This window comes from Notolepis coatsorum (genome assembly GCF_963971535.1).
Source record: "Notolepis coatsorum genome assembly, chromosome: 1".
NCBI classification, from domain to species: domain Eukaryota; kingdom Metazoa; phylum Chordata; class Actinopteri; order Aulopiformes; family Paralepididae; genus Notolepis; species Notolepis coatsorum.
In genome coordinates, this window is record NC_140165.1 from 254,755,308 (window position 1) to 254,772,769 (window position 17,462).

Sequence of the window (17,462 nt, forward strand, 5' to 3'; positions counted from 1 at the left end):
CAACGTAATGGATTACTATGTGGATTACCTTTTGCCCAACGTAATGGATTACTATGTGGATGACCTTTTTCCCCTGCTCCATGCGTGTGCTGACTAGGACTAGTAGAGACACAATGTAATCAGATAGTCATGCACAGCTGTCAATGTGAACCAATCACGGGGAGACCTGAGACACCTGCTGTGATTTGTTGATCAGGCGCCCAGGTCCGTCCCTAGGTTTCGTCCCCCGCTGTTTTACAAGTGTCCCATAGGAGCGTGAGGGTGTCATGGCTGGACACCTGGGCAGATAATGGCAGCTGAGCTCCAAGATGGCAGACTACTTCAGACGGAGGTCTCATGACGGTGCGCTGTCAGTCCCACGCAGTGTCTGTAACGTTGGATTCCCCGTCATCAACGGCCTCCTCTTCCAACCTAACTACAGCTCGGCTGGGGTCCTCCTCCTATCATCTTCCCCCCAAGTTAAGTAGCGCTCTTTGTTCACCCACATGTATATGTTTGGATGTTACACTGTGAACAAACACTGATTCGGTTCTCCTCTGCTAGGTGGAACCAGAATTTTGTGGCTTTTCCCCCCCCTACAGACGTTGCTTGCTGTGGCACCACGCCCTACTTCCTCTCCTGAAAGTCAGTATTATTGGGTTAGCTGTACCAGTATATTGTCTGCCAACCCAGGGTCACATCAAGTTTTATCTCCCCATTATTACATGGGGTTTTAACATTCGCCGAAATGTTTGATTGTGATTGGTCAATAGCCCCTGACAGCGGTGAATTATTTTTCGATAACCACCGGTGATTATTGTTATTGCTGGAGTAATCAAGCCCACTGACACACACTGTTTCAGTGCAATCAGACACACCTGCCGTTGGGCTGACAGAGCCACAGAACAACTGCGTCTGCATTTGATCTCATCTTGTCGATGGTGTACAATTAATTAGGTATATTGTTAGTAAGTTAGCCATGTAATAAGCGGGATAATGTATAGCTATACTCGGTCATTGTCGCAAAATAATTGACCTTCACTGACGTTTAAAACACCTCGGCGAGGCGCCTCAGTATTTTAAACTCTGTGTCGGTCAATTATTTTGTGACAATGACCTCGTAGCTATACATTATCCCTTACTTAATCCCCTCCCTAGTGTACTGCCACCCCGTGTTTGTATCTTCCCCTTCCCCCTCCTTTGTTGTGTTTTTGTGTCGGTACGTTTCTGCCAGATAGTATGTGTGTGCCTCTTTGTTTACGTTCCCCTGGCTCGTGCGGCCTACTCAGTGCTCCACTAGGGTGAACGGTGAGTGTTTGTTGTGCATCATTAACACATTCGGGGCCATTTGGATCCGTCTAATCCCACTCTATACGGCCAGCAAATCAAAACAAACTTTCATTGTGCGTTTGTAGAGCTAAATCTATACTTTATAGCAGGGCTATTCAACTAAATTGTTCAGGGGGCCACATTGTCAGAAACCCAAGGGGCCAGGGGCCGGACTGCCACGGCGCCTCCCCGTGCTATGAATATATGTACACTTGACACAACACGCAACCACATTTTCACAACTTTTATTTAACTACATTGCAAAAGTAGTATACTTTTCAAAAAAAGTGCTTCATTTATGTGCCACATCTGCAACATCTCCTGCAAAAAGTGCTTCATTTATGACTGTGCAACAACTGCAACATCTCCTCTTCAACATTTCAATATAAAAATTAAATAAAAAACAAACAAGTGCATGATGTGCATCTGAACATTCTAACATCAACACTTGAACAAAAAAACACATTTATAGTGCAGCTGAGCTTATGAAAAAGTGCTTCATGTCTGTGCAACAACAGCAAATCACAGCATCTTATCAGCACTTATTGTCCACTCTTAACTCTCAAACATCAGGGGGGTGGGGGGCAGACAGGCCTAGCCTACATACACACATCTAATGAGAGCGATTGCACTTCTTTGACTGGGCAATGGCAGAGAAAGAGGGTTCATAGGAAGTGAGGGCTACCCGCAAACAGTGATGCAAATGCTCATTTGTCAAGGAGGCACGGTTGCTTGTTTGAATGGCATTCATGTGAGAGAAACTGGATTCACAGGTGTATGTTGAGCCAAACATTGTTAGCACAGATATTGCCAGCGTTTTTATTTTGGGGAATGTCTTGACATGAATACACTTTATCCAAAATGTTGTGGTGGATTCATTCTCAAGTGCCTGCTTCAGAGCAGATGATGCTTGCATGTCAATTATTTCAAGTTGCAGGAGACCTTCATCAATGTGAAGTGATGCAAGGAACTCTTGTCCTTTTGTGGAAATAGCAGCTACATTGGCAAATGGGTTGCTCACAAAATGCATCAATTCTCTGGACATGTCAAATTCATCAAATCGACTTGCAAAGTTTTCCCTCAATTTATCAATGAAATCTGTCATTAATTGAGTGACTTTTGGGTCAATTGTGCGTGTTAACGTTGACATGAAAAAAATATTTTTTCTTATTTTTTTTTATTTTTTTTTATTATCGTGTAATCTTTGGCGGGCCGGTCAGAATCATCCCGCGGGCCGGATCTGGCCCGCGGGCCACCAGTTGAATAGCCCTGCTTTATAGTATTGCTATCTGTCCATTCTTATTGTCAATTGACACTATAAACCGTCCCTTCAATATGCCTTATACAAATAATTTTTTCATCAATACGTTCCCATTTTATAGCGTCGTGAATATGAACTATATAGCAGAATGTTCTGGGGTATTTCCTGGAAGGCGAGTTACAAGGCGCTAAGCTAATAACGTTAAATCGAATGGCCTTTCGGCCATAGACCAGCTAGAGATAAAAATCTAAATGCATTTGATCTGTATCATGGTCCACCATGAATGCATGAAGGGGGGGGGGGGAACGTTGTTTCTGATTATTGATTACCAATAATGGCATTAGCTTCAGTAGCCTAATTCGCTGACCGGGTGGATGGCTATCAAAGCAAGGCCCGATTGGGCTGTAATTGACGTCAAATCGTTCTTACCTGTGGCCGGTTGGACTGCAAAAAGGATTTCCCAGTTATCGATCGCCATCTGGTAGATCCATATGTCCATTGGATGATGATGTATTCCTTTACTGCATACTGAATTCGGCGTCGCAAAAGGTATTCCAAGCTACATGCTACAGGCATAGCTTCAGGCTAGCAGGAAAATTCACTGCATGATGAAAAAAAATGCATCCGTTCTGCCACAGGGAACACTGCATTATCGAGACAGCGCCCCTACGAGGATCTGGCCGGTAATGCACTTTTCCAAATTCCAAGAGTAGGGTAAATCTGCAGTGCCGCAGGGTGACATTGAGTGGGATACTACAATGGAATAAAAGCCAAAACAACCTTGCCACGGACATATCCGTGGTTGGCCCTCAACCGTTGGATCCGAAACACGGACATGTCCGTGGTTGGCCAGGAATGTGTTAAGTATAATAATAATAATAATAATAATAATAATAATAATAATAATAATAATAATAATAATAATAATAATAATAATAATAATAATAATAATAATAATAATAATAATAATGATGATGATGATGATGATGATGATGATGATGATGATGATGATGATGATGATGATGATGATGATGATGATGATTATTATGATTATTATTATTATTATTATTATTATTATTATTATTATTATTATTATTATTATTATTATTATTATTATTATTATTATTATTATTATTATTATTATTATTATTATTATTATTATATTATTATTATTATTATTATTATTATTATTATTATTATTATTATTATTATTATTATTATTATTATTATTATTATTATTATTATTATTATTATTATTATTATTATTATTATTATTATTATTATTATTATTATTATTATTATTATTATTATTATTATTATTATTATTATTATTATTATTATTATTATTATTATTATTATTATTATTATTATTATTATTATTATTATTATTATTATTATTATTATTATTATTATTATTATTATTATTATTATTATTATTATTATTATTATTATTATTATTATTATTATTATTATTATTATTATTATTATTATAACAATACAATGTATTTGTATAGCACCTTTCATACAAGAATTGCAGCCCAAAGTGCTTCACAGCAGAAAATACTGTAAAATAGACAGAATAAATGCAATGCAGAAAATGAGAAAAGGGGTAAAAGCATTGCAGAAAATAACAAAACAACAAAAGAAAAGAAAACAATAGAAATAGCATGAAAATATCTCTCATTTACAATAATCACAGTGTGGATGTAATGAGTGCGAAGTGGCAAAATAGCATTAGTCGGGGCGACAGCGGGCATCTGGTAATCGGAAGGTTACCAGTTCGATTCCCACTCCTCCCGGGCAGCGTGTTGAAGTGTCCTTGAGCAAGACACATAACCCCTAATTGCTCCCGATGAGCAGGTTGGCACCTTGCATGGTCGCCTCCGCCGTCACGTGTCAAGTGTCAAACGCTCCTTTTTCGTTTTCATCATATTTAGTCATCTTCATTTATTTTTCGTTTAGTCAGTTTTAGTCAACTAAATGTCTGAGCATTTTCGTCTTAGTCAGTTTTTGTCTAAATTTTGTCTTTTTTGTTTTAGTCTAGATTTTGTCGACGAAAACGGATTACATTTTTGTCTATTTTTAGTTAATGTACAAAAAAAATAAAAAAATATATAAATTTATAATAATAATAATAATAATAATAATAATGCATTTTATTTATAAGGCGCCTTTCAAGGCACTCAAGGTCGGCCATACAACCATTTAAAAACAGTTCATTTACAATTACAATCCATAAAAAAATTTAATCAGACTAGACTAAAAAATAAAATCAGACATCAGACAATTATAAACTTTTTTTTTCTTAAATTTTTTACAGCTACTGTTTTATATATACTGTTTTTTAGTAATAACTAGAAAGTAATGGTATTTATTCAGCAACAGGTGATTGTATAGATTAGTATTAGTATCATTAAATGACAACTATGCTCAACTATGCTTCACCCACAGAAAGGTTGTTGGCACATTGGTTCCACACGGACATTATACATTGTTGCACTTGCTTCCAGAAGGCTCCGTTTAGGTCAGCTAGTAGCAGAGGCTCTGTTGTGATTTTAAATGCACAATAAATATTCAACATTCTCTTTTGAGACTCCGCCTCAGACTCTTATCATTTGGCACTAAAAGCTAAACATTGTCACCGGTATGGCTGTCCGCAACATGTCATTAATTGTGTGCGAGAGGTCGATCAGTTAGCCACATTAGCGTGAGCTATAGGTTAGCCACTAGCTAACGCGAGCTAGATGGAAATAGAATAGAATAGAATAGATCTTTATTGTCATTGTTACAGTTGTTACAACGAAATTTTTTAATGCAACCCTAGGTGCTAGAAAAAAAATAAAAACGGTCCTAAACACAGTGTTAAATATAAAAACAGGGGTGGGGCGTAAATAACATTAATAAAACAGCAGGGTATAAAATATAATTGCACTATCTCTTAATGTTGTGTGTGTGTGTGGGTGGGGGGGGGGGGGGGGGGGTGCAAGGAGACTGTTGTTAAAAAAATTTGCTGAGTTTAGTGCACATATGGCCCTGGGATAAAAACTAAAATTCATTCTGTTAGTCCGGGTGGGCATGACGCTGAAACGCCTGCCCGAGCGCAGCCGCACAAGGTGCTTGTTGCCCGGGTGGTGTGGGTCCTTCAGTATTTTTATTGCTTTTTTGAGGCAGCAGGAGTTGTATAGTCCCTCCAGTGAGGGGAGGGGGAAGCCGATGATCTTCTCGGCCGAGTTGACGACCCTCTGGAGCGCCCTCCTCTCTGCGGCTGTGCAGCTGAGGAACCACACATTTATGCAGTAGGTGAGGATGCTTTCCACGGAGCAGCGGTAAAAAGACACAAGCAGGTCTTGTCTGAGGTGGTAGTTTTTCAGTACTCTCAGGAAGTAGAGTCTCTGCTGTGCCTTTTTCACTATCGCCGTGGTGTTGATTCTCCAGGTCAGGTCATCCTCCAGGTGGACACCCAGGAACTTGATGACCGAGACTCTCTCCACACATCCCCGTCGATATACAGGGGCTGTATGTCGGTCTTCTTCCTCCTGTAGTCCACGATTATCTCCTGGGTCTTTAGCTTGTTCAGCTGTAGGTTGTTATCCTTGCACAGGGCTGACAGCTGCTCTATTTCATCGCGATACACTAGTCCGGGTGGGAGGCTAGAGATGATGTGGGGCTTGAGTGTCTTTTCAAAGACCTTCATGGGTAGGGAGGTGAGTGCGACTGGACGGTCGTTCAGGTAACTGATGGAGTTCTTTTTTGGGACCGGGATAATTATGGAGGTTTTCAGGCAGGGTGGGACGATGGCCTGGGACAGGGACTGGTTGAAGATCTTAGTGAAGACCCCTGTCAGCTGGTCAGCGCAGTCTTTCAGCACCCGTCCCACGACACCGTCCGGCCCGCCGCTTTCCTAGGGTTTACTCCCTTCAGTGTGCGTCTCACCTCGTGCTCCGTGAGGATGATGCTGCTGAGGGCTGAGTGTGGTGAGGCTGCTTCTGTCGGCACCGCCTCGGGGTGGCGTTGATGTGCAGTGTGGATGTTTTTTTCGGCCTCCCCTCGAATTGTGCAAAGAAGGTGTTCAGCTCCTCTGCCAGCTGAGGGTCACCCTCGTTGGCTGAGGAGTGGCTGGGTTTGTAGTTGGTCATCTGTTGGACCCCCTGCCATACCTGTCTGGTGTTGTTGCTCTGGAAGCAGTCCTCGATCTTCCCCTTGTAGTCGGTCTTGGACCTCTTGATACCTCGCTTCCGGTTGGCTCTGGCAGTGCTGTATAGCTCCTTATCACCAGACCTGAAGGCAGTGTCCCTCTCTCTGAGCAGATGCTGCAACTCTCCCGTCATCCACGGCTTCGTATTGGGATAGACCCGGATACGTTTGTCCACGGTGACAGAGTCTATGCAGTGCTTGATATATCCCAGCACTGATGAGGTATACAGTTCCAGGTCTTTATGTTCAAAGACCTCCCAGATGGTGTTCTCAAAACAGTCCTGCAGCTGTAGGGTGGCGCTTACCGGCCAGGTTTGAACTATCTTTGGTATGGCCGGGGCACTCTTTCTAATGGGGGTGTAGGATGGAATTAAAAGCAGGGATACATGGTCTGACTGACCTAGATGGGCTAGTGCTTTGGCTCTGTAGCCCAGCTTAATATTAGAGTAGACTTTGTCTAGTGTGTTATCTCCTCTTGTGGCACATTTTACATGCTGATACAATTTGGGAAGTACTCTATTTAGGTTAGCGTGATTAAAGTCCCCCGCAATGATGTGAACAGCCTCAGGGTATGTGTTTTGTTGGTTGCTAATGGTGCTATGTAGCTGACCTAGCGCCGCGTTAGCATTAGCATCCGGTGGAATGTACACTGCGGTTATCAGAACAGCGTTAAATTCCCTTGGAAGGTAAATGGGTCGGCATTTGACAGTCAAATATTCTATGTCGGGTGAACAATGGTTACTCACAATGTTTGTGTTCGTCGCCCAGGAGTCTTTCGTGTAGATTAAAAGTCCACCGCCGCGCGACTTCCCTGTGCTCTCCTTCGTACGGTCTTGTCTGTGATGCGTCCGCCCTTCTAGCTCGATAGCTAAGTCCGGGATGGATGAATGGAGCCAGGTTTCTGTGGTAATTAGCACACAGCTATCCTTCACAGTGTTGTTAGTTGCGACCTGTAGTCTCAGTTCGTCCATCTTGTTAGCGAGAGATCTGGCATTTGTTAGGAAAAGACTCTGCAGCGGAGTATCTGGTCGTTTTCTCAGTTTCTCTAGTAGCCTGGCTCTGCAGCCCCGTCTTTGTTTACGTTCCTTACGTCGGCGGCGTTGCTTGGTAACGGGGATAACAAACCACGGTGCTCCAGGGCTCCTAGCGATTTCAACCGGAATGTTATTGCCGCGGATAAACTCGGCTGTAACGGCGTTTTCCTTGGGTAATCCTATTTCTAGTAGGTCGTGTCTACTGTAGCTATTTTTAGCCCCTAACATGATGTTAGTAAAAACAAACAGTACAAACGTGCACCGAGTGTTACACCACAGAGCCTCGGCGACCAGTTGCGACGCCACTAATGTAATGTTACTGGTGAAAAAGTGATTTACCTTGGAATACTCCTTTGCCAACTTGCTGTACTTTGCTTGTAGGTCTGCAGCTGGATTATGAATAGTCCCAACTTTAGCCAAGGTAACGTTAAGCTAAAACTAGCTTTTCAAATAGCTCTTCAGCTAATGCTAATAACATAGCTCCCCGTCACACTGCTCAACTCGGGACGAGGGCATTAAGAAAAGTTATAATTATTTTGTCTCGTCTTGTTTTAGTCAACAATATCAACATACATGAAGATAAATTTCGTCCTGGTTTTTGTAAATAACATTTTTGTGTCTTCAGTTGTGGTCAACGATATTTAATAAACTATTTAGTCTCGTTAGCGTGACATGGTCTTCAATAACGTGACGTCACATCTCGTTGTCGTCATGAAAAAAACCTTCGTTGACGAACATCTTTCGTCACCATTTTAGTCAACAAAATGAACACTGCATACTAGTAAAATACAGTACAAAGTAGTGTTGTCAAAAATATCGAAGTATCGATACATATCGATACTGAATATTTAAAACGGCTTCAATACTCATTTCCCGAAGTACCGATACTTTCTGCAGTATCGGTACCAGCTTGCTCCCGCAAGTTGTTGACAGACAGACGCGCTGCCAGAGCGCCCTTCCGCCTCCTCCTCCTCCTCCTCGCTCAGAGCAACAGACACAAGCTTGAAGCTGCTGCAGCCTCCTCGTTGGAAACGGGGTAGTTGTGTCGAGTTCATGCGTGTACTGGTGTAGTGGGCTCGGCTTGACGTTACTCCGTTTCCATGAAGTAATGGGTGGCCAGCTAGCTAGCATTAAGCTAACGGAGGAACGACAGCTAACGTTAGCTAATAATAGCGTTGTTTACAAACTGAAGACAGGGCTGCGCTGCCCGGCTGTGAGGGGGAGGAGGAAGAGAGAGAGAGAGATTTCTCCGGAGCTATGCTATGCTATGTAACGTCAATAAATGCGCCGAGCATAGCTCCGGAGAAATCTCTCTCTCTCTCTCTTCCTCCTCCCCCTCACAGCCGGGTAGGCAGCCCTGTCTTCAGTTTGTAAACAACGCTATTATTAGCTAACGTTAGCTGTCGTTCCTCCGTTAGCTTAATGCTAGCTAGCTGGCCACCCATTACTTCATGGAAACGGAGTAACGTCAAGCCGAGCCCACTACACCAGTACACGCATGAACTCGACACAACTACCCCGTTGCCAACGTTCGGTCGAGCGGAGCCCATCCTACACCAGTACACGCGTAACGTTAATAAATGCTCCGAGCATATATATCTCTCTCTCTCTCTCTCTCTCTCTCTCTCTCTCTCTCTCTCTCTCTCTCTCTCTCTCTCGTCATAACTAGGAAGGTGCGCTCAGTAGACCTAAAATCTCCAGCAGCCTCTTTCTCTCTCTCTCTCTGATCTAAAGATAAACAAAGGGTTTTAAAAGTGTATTTATCTTCTCGTATAGTACCAGAGAGAAGCTGAGGAGAATCAACCAGCAACAAAAGCAAAATTTGTTAAAAAAAATATATATATATATATAATAAAAAAAAATTATTATAATTTTTTTTTTTGGTATCGAAATGGTATCGAAGTATCGATACTTTTCAAGGTATCGTATCGAAGTCGAAATTCCAGTATCGTGACAACACTAGTACAAAGGTTAGTATTTTTCTTATTTAATCGTTTTTCATTTCAGATATTGATTGAAGACGTGTGTTTTTAGTCAACAACAGAAATTTGGGTGGGTTTCGGCTATCCTAACTGTGGCTTGGAAGTGCGTTCCACCATTGTGGGGCAAGGACTGAGAATAGCCTGCTTCTCTTTGATGACCCTCCCGGAGTTCGGATAGCAGTGGGTCTGAGGAGGCCAGAAGATGAAGATGTGAGTGTGCGTGTGTGTGTGTGTGTGTGTGTGTGTGTGTGTGTGTGTGTGTGTGTGTGTGTGTGTGTGTGTGTGTGTGTGTGTGTGTGTGTGTGTGTGTGTGTGTGTGTGTGTGTGTGTGTGTGTGTGTGTGTGTGTGTGTGTGTGTGTGTGTGTGTGTGCGTGCGTGCGTGCGTGCAGGGGTGTAGCTCCAGATTCTGGGCCCCACATGAAAGAATGTATTTGTAGGCCCCCAGTGAATGCGAGCGCGCGTAAGCGCGCAAGCGGAATAATTTTTGGCCATTTTTTATTGATGAAAACGCATAATATGGTTTTTACCTATACATTCGGATCAGCAGTTCAGCACCTGCACTGTTGGTGGGTGAGCCTAGTAAAGGATGTCGCATTGCGTTCATCTTCATGAATGGACCAATGCAATAGTCTACCAAAGCCCCCCCTCTCTCTCTATATATCTCACACACACACACACACACACACACACACACACACACACACACACACACACACACACACACACACACACACACACACACACACACACACACACACACACACACACACACACACACACACACACACACACACACACACACACACACACACACACACACACTTCAGAAACAAACATAGTATCAATGCACCTGAGTGATGTCTATGTGCTGGGCCCTTGGAATCATCCTAAGCTACCCCTCCCCAGCTACGCCCCTGCGTGCGTGCGTGCGTGTGTGTGTGTGGGTTGGTGGAAGACGTTATAGCACTGGGACAAGTGCTTATGCCATTGAATACTGTAGGCTGCGTTGATATTGTTGCTATCGTGTGGTGTGAATCCTGTATGATAGAAGATACAGGTGTTGATATCGCCCTGAAGGTTGTGATAATGGTCTGCAGTCTGTCAGTGTGAATCCTGTACTGTATCTACAGGTGTTGCTAATGGATAGTACACAGGGGGATAGGGGTGCTATCGTGTGGTATAGCCTGTTAGGTCTCCCGGCTGAGATCCTCTCTGCCTCATCCTTGTACTCCTTCCTCTTGCCGTCTCCCCGTCCTTTAATTGTATTTATTTGGTTATTATTATTCATTTTCTTTTGATGTCTTATGTGTCTTTTTTGTTGCTTTGTAAAGCGTCCCTGGGTTTCTTGAAAGGCACTATATAAATCCAAGCTCTTATTATTATTAGCTTTGTGGTCTGCATTGACTTTGATGTAATGCGGTTGACCCCTGTGTTGGGCGACACACCTGGGTATAGTCTTGCACATTGTGTGAGCATTAATAGCGTGTGACAACCCCTTCTGGCGCTGTGGGGAGAAGCACATGTCACCGAACGCCTGTGATTGTAGTGTGTGATAACCAACACCACGTTAGCGCTGGATAACAGTGTAGCTGTTAGGTAACCAACTGGATAACGAAGGTTATCCTATAACCCTAGTTACATGAGTTTTTGTGAGCATTCTGCTCTGCTGGACTATCTCATCTATACTTATATTATCACTGAAAGCTTTTGCCACATGCACCTTCATTTGCCCGGCCACGCCCATTTCCGGCTATGTACATAAGCGAGGGGCGTGACCGTACTCTTCCTTCCAGAGTCTTGACCTTCATTTGGAAGACAGTCAGGGGTCCTCAGTGCGTGAGAGCAATACACTCACAAAAACTCATGTAACTAGGGTTATATATCAACTGGCCTTGCGTCTCGCTCTGCCTTCTGAGATATAACCCATTATCTCTAGTGTGCGCCGGGAAACAAAACAAATGCACCCACTTGCACGTGACCACGCCACTCCCATGCGTCCCCTATATTATGCCGGAAGTGGTCACGCTTCACCCTTCCTCATTCGTTTCCAACGCGGAAGCAGCTAGATGCACTTCGGAACTGGAGATTGTTATGAAGCAGAAGGAGAAATTACACAATGTTGGGAATTCGCCAGAAGTTCGCCAGCCCCCGGAACCTTCTCTGCACGTCCTGACAGCATGTGGCCCTATCCTGTTTGTTCCTCGTCGCATGACAGCAGACCGAGGGACTTCGCGCGACGGCTGGCAGTTGAGCCACGTCGCGTCCAGGTAGGGCCTGCACTAGCTGGCATTGGTATATGTAATACTGCTTGTTGTCTCGTGAGACAGCCGGGTGATGCATTGATGCGGGGGCGGGATATTTGGATGAACGTGGTCATCATGACTCACTTTTGGATGTTTTTCCAAGTATCCTAGCGCGCGTAGCTAATGCTAATGCTAAGATGCTTGGGGCGCCGTTCCCATGTGCCCCGCCGGGGTTGTCACCACTCTTCCCTCTTCTTAACCGTTTCATTGCTGAAGGTCAATTGGTGTCTAATGTTGAGGGTTTTGCTGAGGCTTTTTTACCCTTTACACGGGTGGATGGGCTGACGACAGGGCCCAGGACAGGTGTGCCGTGCTTGGAGGAGCAGGTAGCATCGGTCCTTTGCCCTGGCATGGTTGAACGGTATCCCACCCAGAAGCCGACGCCGGAGGGCGAGTCGGCCCGGCAGGTGGCTGAGTGGGCTGATGACGGACGGAATTTAGCAGCAACCAATAACATTGCTCAATTGGCTGCTTTTCTGTCCAAAATGGTGTCGGCTAGTGGGGCCTTAGGGCCAGCCGACGTCAAAAACATTGCACGTGTTTTTGAGGTTATACAGCTTTTGACTCAGCCGCAAGCTATAACGGCAGGGAGGGCTAGGATGCTGTCAACACTTGTTCACAGGCATCTTTGGTTGGAGCAGTCTCCCCTTGAGGAGGAGAGGAGACTTCCCCTCCTCAGGGCTCCCCTCTCTGCAGATGGACTTTTTGGTCTGTCCGCAGGAGCTGGGTGGTATTTGACCTGGGCTCCACACCGCCCCACACCACGCAGCCAGAGGTGAGAGCACGGCCTCGCCAGCAGCTGCGGCGAGGCCCCCGGCCAACGGCCATGTTTCCCCTGCCTGAGATACCCTGGGCACAAAGAAAACAGGTGATCACAAGGCAGACAGCCTCAGCGGCGAGGGATCGGCTACCTTAGATGAGCATGCCCTAAAAAAACGTCGCCGTCTAGCTGTGTCTAGCACGCTCTCCGGTTACTCCCCCCCGCTACACTACGGGACACAGGGCTCTGATTTGTTCCCTTTGGCTGCGGGCCGCGTTCTTCCAGTGAAGCGCAAGCGGCCCCACATTTCGCTTCTCATGGAGACAGGGGCTGACACCCAGTTGCTAGCTAGGCCTGGGTCTGTCTATGAGAATGCTGTGCTGTCAAGTGGCTCCCACACCACACGTCCTGCGTCTGTGTTTGGTGAGCCTGGTGTTGTGTCTGTGGACGGAGCATGGTTCCCTGTATCTAACAAATTTTGTCAGATGGGGAACTCTAGGCCCAGGAGGTCGCAGCGTGGGTTCCCCCAGCCCCGCCCTCGCCAGGCCGGGTATCACGTTAGTGCCTCCCCCGACCGGAAGACCGGCGGTGGTCAGTCAGGCACGCGTGATTTGGGTAGTAGTAATATCACTACAGGGCTACGGTGTGTAGGGACTCACCCTATCGGGCAGCGTGGGGACCACACACCTTGCATGTCCAGCTGCAGAGCAGGCTGTCCTCAGCAGTCTATGCCGGGAAGATGCTCAGCGGGGGAGCCTATGTCACCAGGGGTGATGGCCGCTCTCCCCGTATCAGGCCGGCCCTTTCTGTCGGGGTCCACCCCTTGGGTGCGATTGCCTCATTGGTAGAGTCAGGGTGCGATATCCCGACTCCGCGAGACACCCTGCTCGCGCGGTTGGCGAGTCCAGGGTTGGCAACACACAGCGGGAGGGACCGGGCCTCCTATCTACGGTTCCTGGCGGACCAGCGCCAGTCGGCTGCGGGTGCGCTTTGGGATTATCATCACGTATGGCTACAGGAGTGCCATATGTCGAGGTGGATGGAGAGAACGCTGAGGGAGGGGCTTGTGTTACAGTTTACACAACCCCACCCTCCGTTTTTGGGTTTGGTACAGACCCTCTTGTCAGGGTCCGCGGCAGTGACAGCTCTGGCCGACGAGATCCAATCTCTGTTGGTTAAGCAGGCCATTGTCGTGGTCCCAAGGGAGAACGCGATGCGTGGCGTTTACTCCCGCTATTTTCTGGTGCCCAAGAAATCGGGAGGTGTCAGACCTATACTGGACCTGTCCGCATTCAATCGTATGATTGTGGCAAGAAGGTTCAGAATGTTGACCGTCAAACACCTGTTGAGCGCTGTCAGAGTGGGAGATTGGTTCACCTCCATAGACCTGAAGGATGCGTATTTTCACATCCTGATCTTCCCTCCTCACAGGAGATTTCTACGCTTCTGTTACATTCTGGTTGCTGACTGCTGTCTGGAACCACCCACCATTCTGTCATCTGTCACTTGGCTACTGTCACCTGTCTCCCCTGTCACTTAGTGCTGTCACGGGGGTGTGTGTGGAATGTTAGAATGTGGTGTCTATTTAACCTTCCTATCTTCTGCTTGATATCCGTCAGGTCTTCATTGTAGAGTTCGGAGATAACGCGGGCGGTTCCGGTTCTGGACCACCACTAAGCTCCATTATCTTATCCCCTCTTCTTCCTGCCACTCGGCATTGTATCCTAGTATTACTCTTTGTGTTCTTTACTATTAAAACGAACCTGCTTAAGAGTACACCCTCTCCGTCTCTGTGATTGCGTACCACAATTGGAACTCACTTACCTCCATCCTGACACGCTTCCTGTTTCAGGGCGTAGCGTACAAGTACCAGAGGCTGCCGTTCGGCTACTCTCTGGCTCCTCGCACTTTCACCAAGTGCGTGGAGACCGCGATGGGCGGCGACATTCTGGTCCTCAGCCGGTCCGAGGAGGTCGCCAGGTCTCATACCCGGCTGGTGGTGGAATTCCTCACCAGTCTGGGTTTTGCTGTGAACTGGGAGAAGAGTACTCCTCTTCACAGTCAACGGGTGGAGTACTTGGGCTTGGTTTTAAGCTCAAGGCCCATGAGGGCAACCCTCTCAGAGCAGCGACAAGAGGATATTCTCGGCGCGCTCAGGAGGTTCCGTCCTGGCAGGACGGTTACGGCGCTGTCCATGATGCGCCTGCTCGGTATGATGGCATCTGCTCACTCTGTGGTCCCTCTTGGCCTCCTCTTCATGAGGAGGATACAGAGGTGGTTTTCCAGGATGAAAATAGACCCGGTGAGAGACAAGTGGAAGCGACTGAAGGTTCCCCTGTCAGTACTGGGGGATCTCGACCACTGGGGGAGGCCTGGTGCCCTCACCAGCGGGGTCCCCATGGGCAGCAGGCTATCACACATCACGGTCTTCACCGACGCCTCCCCCACGGGATGGGGGGGGGGGGGGCGTGTCGGGGGCAGATGGCAGTACCATGCTGCCTGGTCTGCTCTACATATCAATGTGTTGGAATTGAAGGCAGTCCTTCTGGTCCTCAAGCGGCTCGGCCGCCTTGTGGTGGACATGCATGTTTTGATCAGGACGGACAACAACACGACGGCAGCATCGTATATCAACAGACAGGGGGGAGTACGCTCCCCCCGTCTGCACCGGGTGGCGGCCGAGCTCTGGCTATGGGCGTGGTTCTCGGTCAGTCGGAAGGACAACCCCCCTCTGGGGGTGGATGCCTTCTCGATGTATCCGTGGCCGCCCGGGATTGTGTACGCGTTCCCCCCCATACACCTGATAGCTCAGCTGTTGGAGTGGGTACGTCGGGAGTGCAGGACTTTGATCCTGGTGGCGCCAGACCGGGCCACGGCTGTGTGGTTCCCGGCCCTGATTCAGCTCTTGGTGGCCCCGGCGTGGCCTGTTCCGGCGTCGCCGCGGGCCCTCTCCCAGGCTCACGGGACGCTGTTTCTGCGTCCTGTTCTGGGGCAGCCATTGATGGTTTGGCTGCTGAAAGGGTGAATCTGGAGGAGATGTGTCTGAACCCTACTGTGGTTAACACCATCCGGAACACGCGCTCCGTCCACTACCACGGTTTACGCTGGGAAGTGGCGTATTTTTCAAGAGTGGTGTGAGGTTTGGGGCCTGGACCCAGTGTCTTGCCCCCTGTACTCGGTTCTTTCCTTCCTCGAGTCTATCCTGGCTATATCCTCCTGTCACGTGGGCCTTGAGGGCGGTACGCTGTTCAGCCACCCTCTAGTGAAACGTTTCCTGCTTGGCGCTCGGCGTCTCAAGCCTGTGGAGCGTTCTCTGTCTCCGAGTTGGGACCTCCAACTGGTCCTGGGCCAGTTGTCGGAGGCCCCGTTTGAGCCTCTTGAGCAGGTGCCGTTGGATCGGCTGTCTTTTAAGACCGCATTCCTTTTGGCCATCACCTCCGCTAAACGCGTGGGTGAGCTTTGTGCTCTCTCGGTGCGGCCTGAGTGCCTGTCTATTCATGTCGATAGCGGGGCGACTCTGAGGCCTAATCCAGTCTTCGTGCCAAAGAATATCCGGAGCTCTTTTTGCTCCAGGGATATTGTGATTGAGGCGTTTCATCCTCCTCCTCACGCTAGTGGGTTGGAGTCGAGCCTGCACCTGTCGTGTCCTGTCCGTGCGCTGGGGGTTTACCTTAGTCGCACGCAGGGTCTCAGGGCTTCCGATCAACTGTTTGTTTGTTACGGTGGCCCTCGCGCAGGTGAGGTGCTGTCCAAGCAGCGTCTGTCACATTGGTTGTGTGAGGGCATTGCCCTTTGCTACACGTTGGCTGGACAGGTGTGTCCCCCCGGGGGCGTCAGGGCACACTCCACTCTGCTGCCCTGTTAGGGGGGGCCTCGGTGGAGGACATTTGTGCTGCGGCCTCCTGGTCCTCCCTGAGTCCTTTCGTTAGGTTTTACCTCATGGACATGACTGGGGGTTCTGTCTCCCAGGCGGTCCTGAGGTCCGGGACCTATCCTGCATCCCATGCATTACTGTGTTACACATGAAGATTCCCATGGTTATATACCCAGAGGGGATTCTTGCGTCCGGGCCGATACCCCGAGGTGATTCTTGCATACGGTCGAACTGCGACATATTCATATCCCAGAATCGCCTCGCTTGCGTCTCTTTTTTTTTTTTTTTTTTTTACTTTATTTTTTAGCGTTTATCGCTTTTCTGGTCAAGCATGACCGACAGATATAGGGTGAAACGGGATATAGATCAGGGGAAGACATTCTGGGAAATGACGGCGGGTCCGGGAATCGAACTCGAGTCCCCCAGATCCGTGACGCAGCACGGTTTTCCCCGACGCAGAAATAACGGCGAGATATGCGGTGAGCTACTGGAGCTCCCGCTTGCGTCTCTTCTTTTTTTTTTAAACTTTGACCAGTCAGCTGGTTCTTTTAGCGTTTATCGCTTTTTTCTGGTCAAGCATGACCGACAGAAACAGGTTGAATGGGGGGTATAGATCGGGGGAAAGACACTCTGAGAAAGTACGGCTTGTCCGGGAGTCGAACTCGCTACCCCAGATCCGTGACACGCACGGTTGTCCCCGACGCCGAAATATCGTTCGAGGTATGCGGTGAGCTACTGGAGCTCC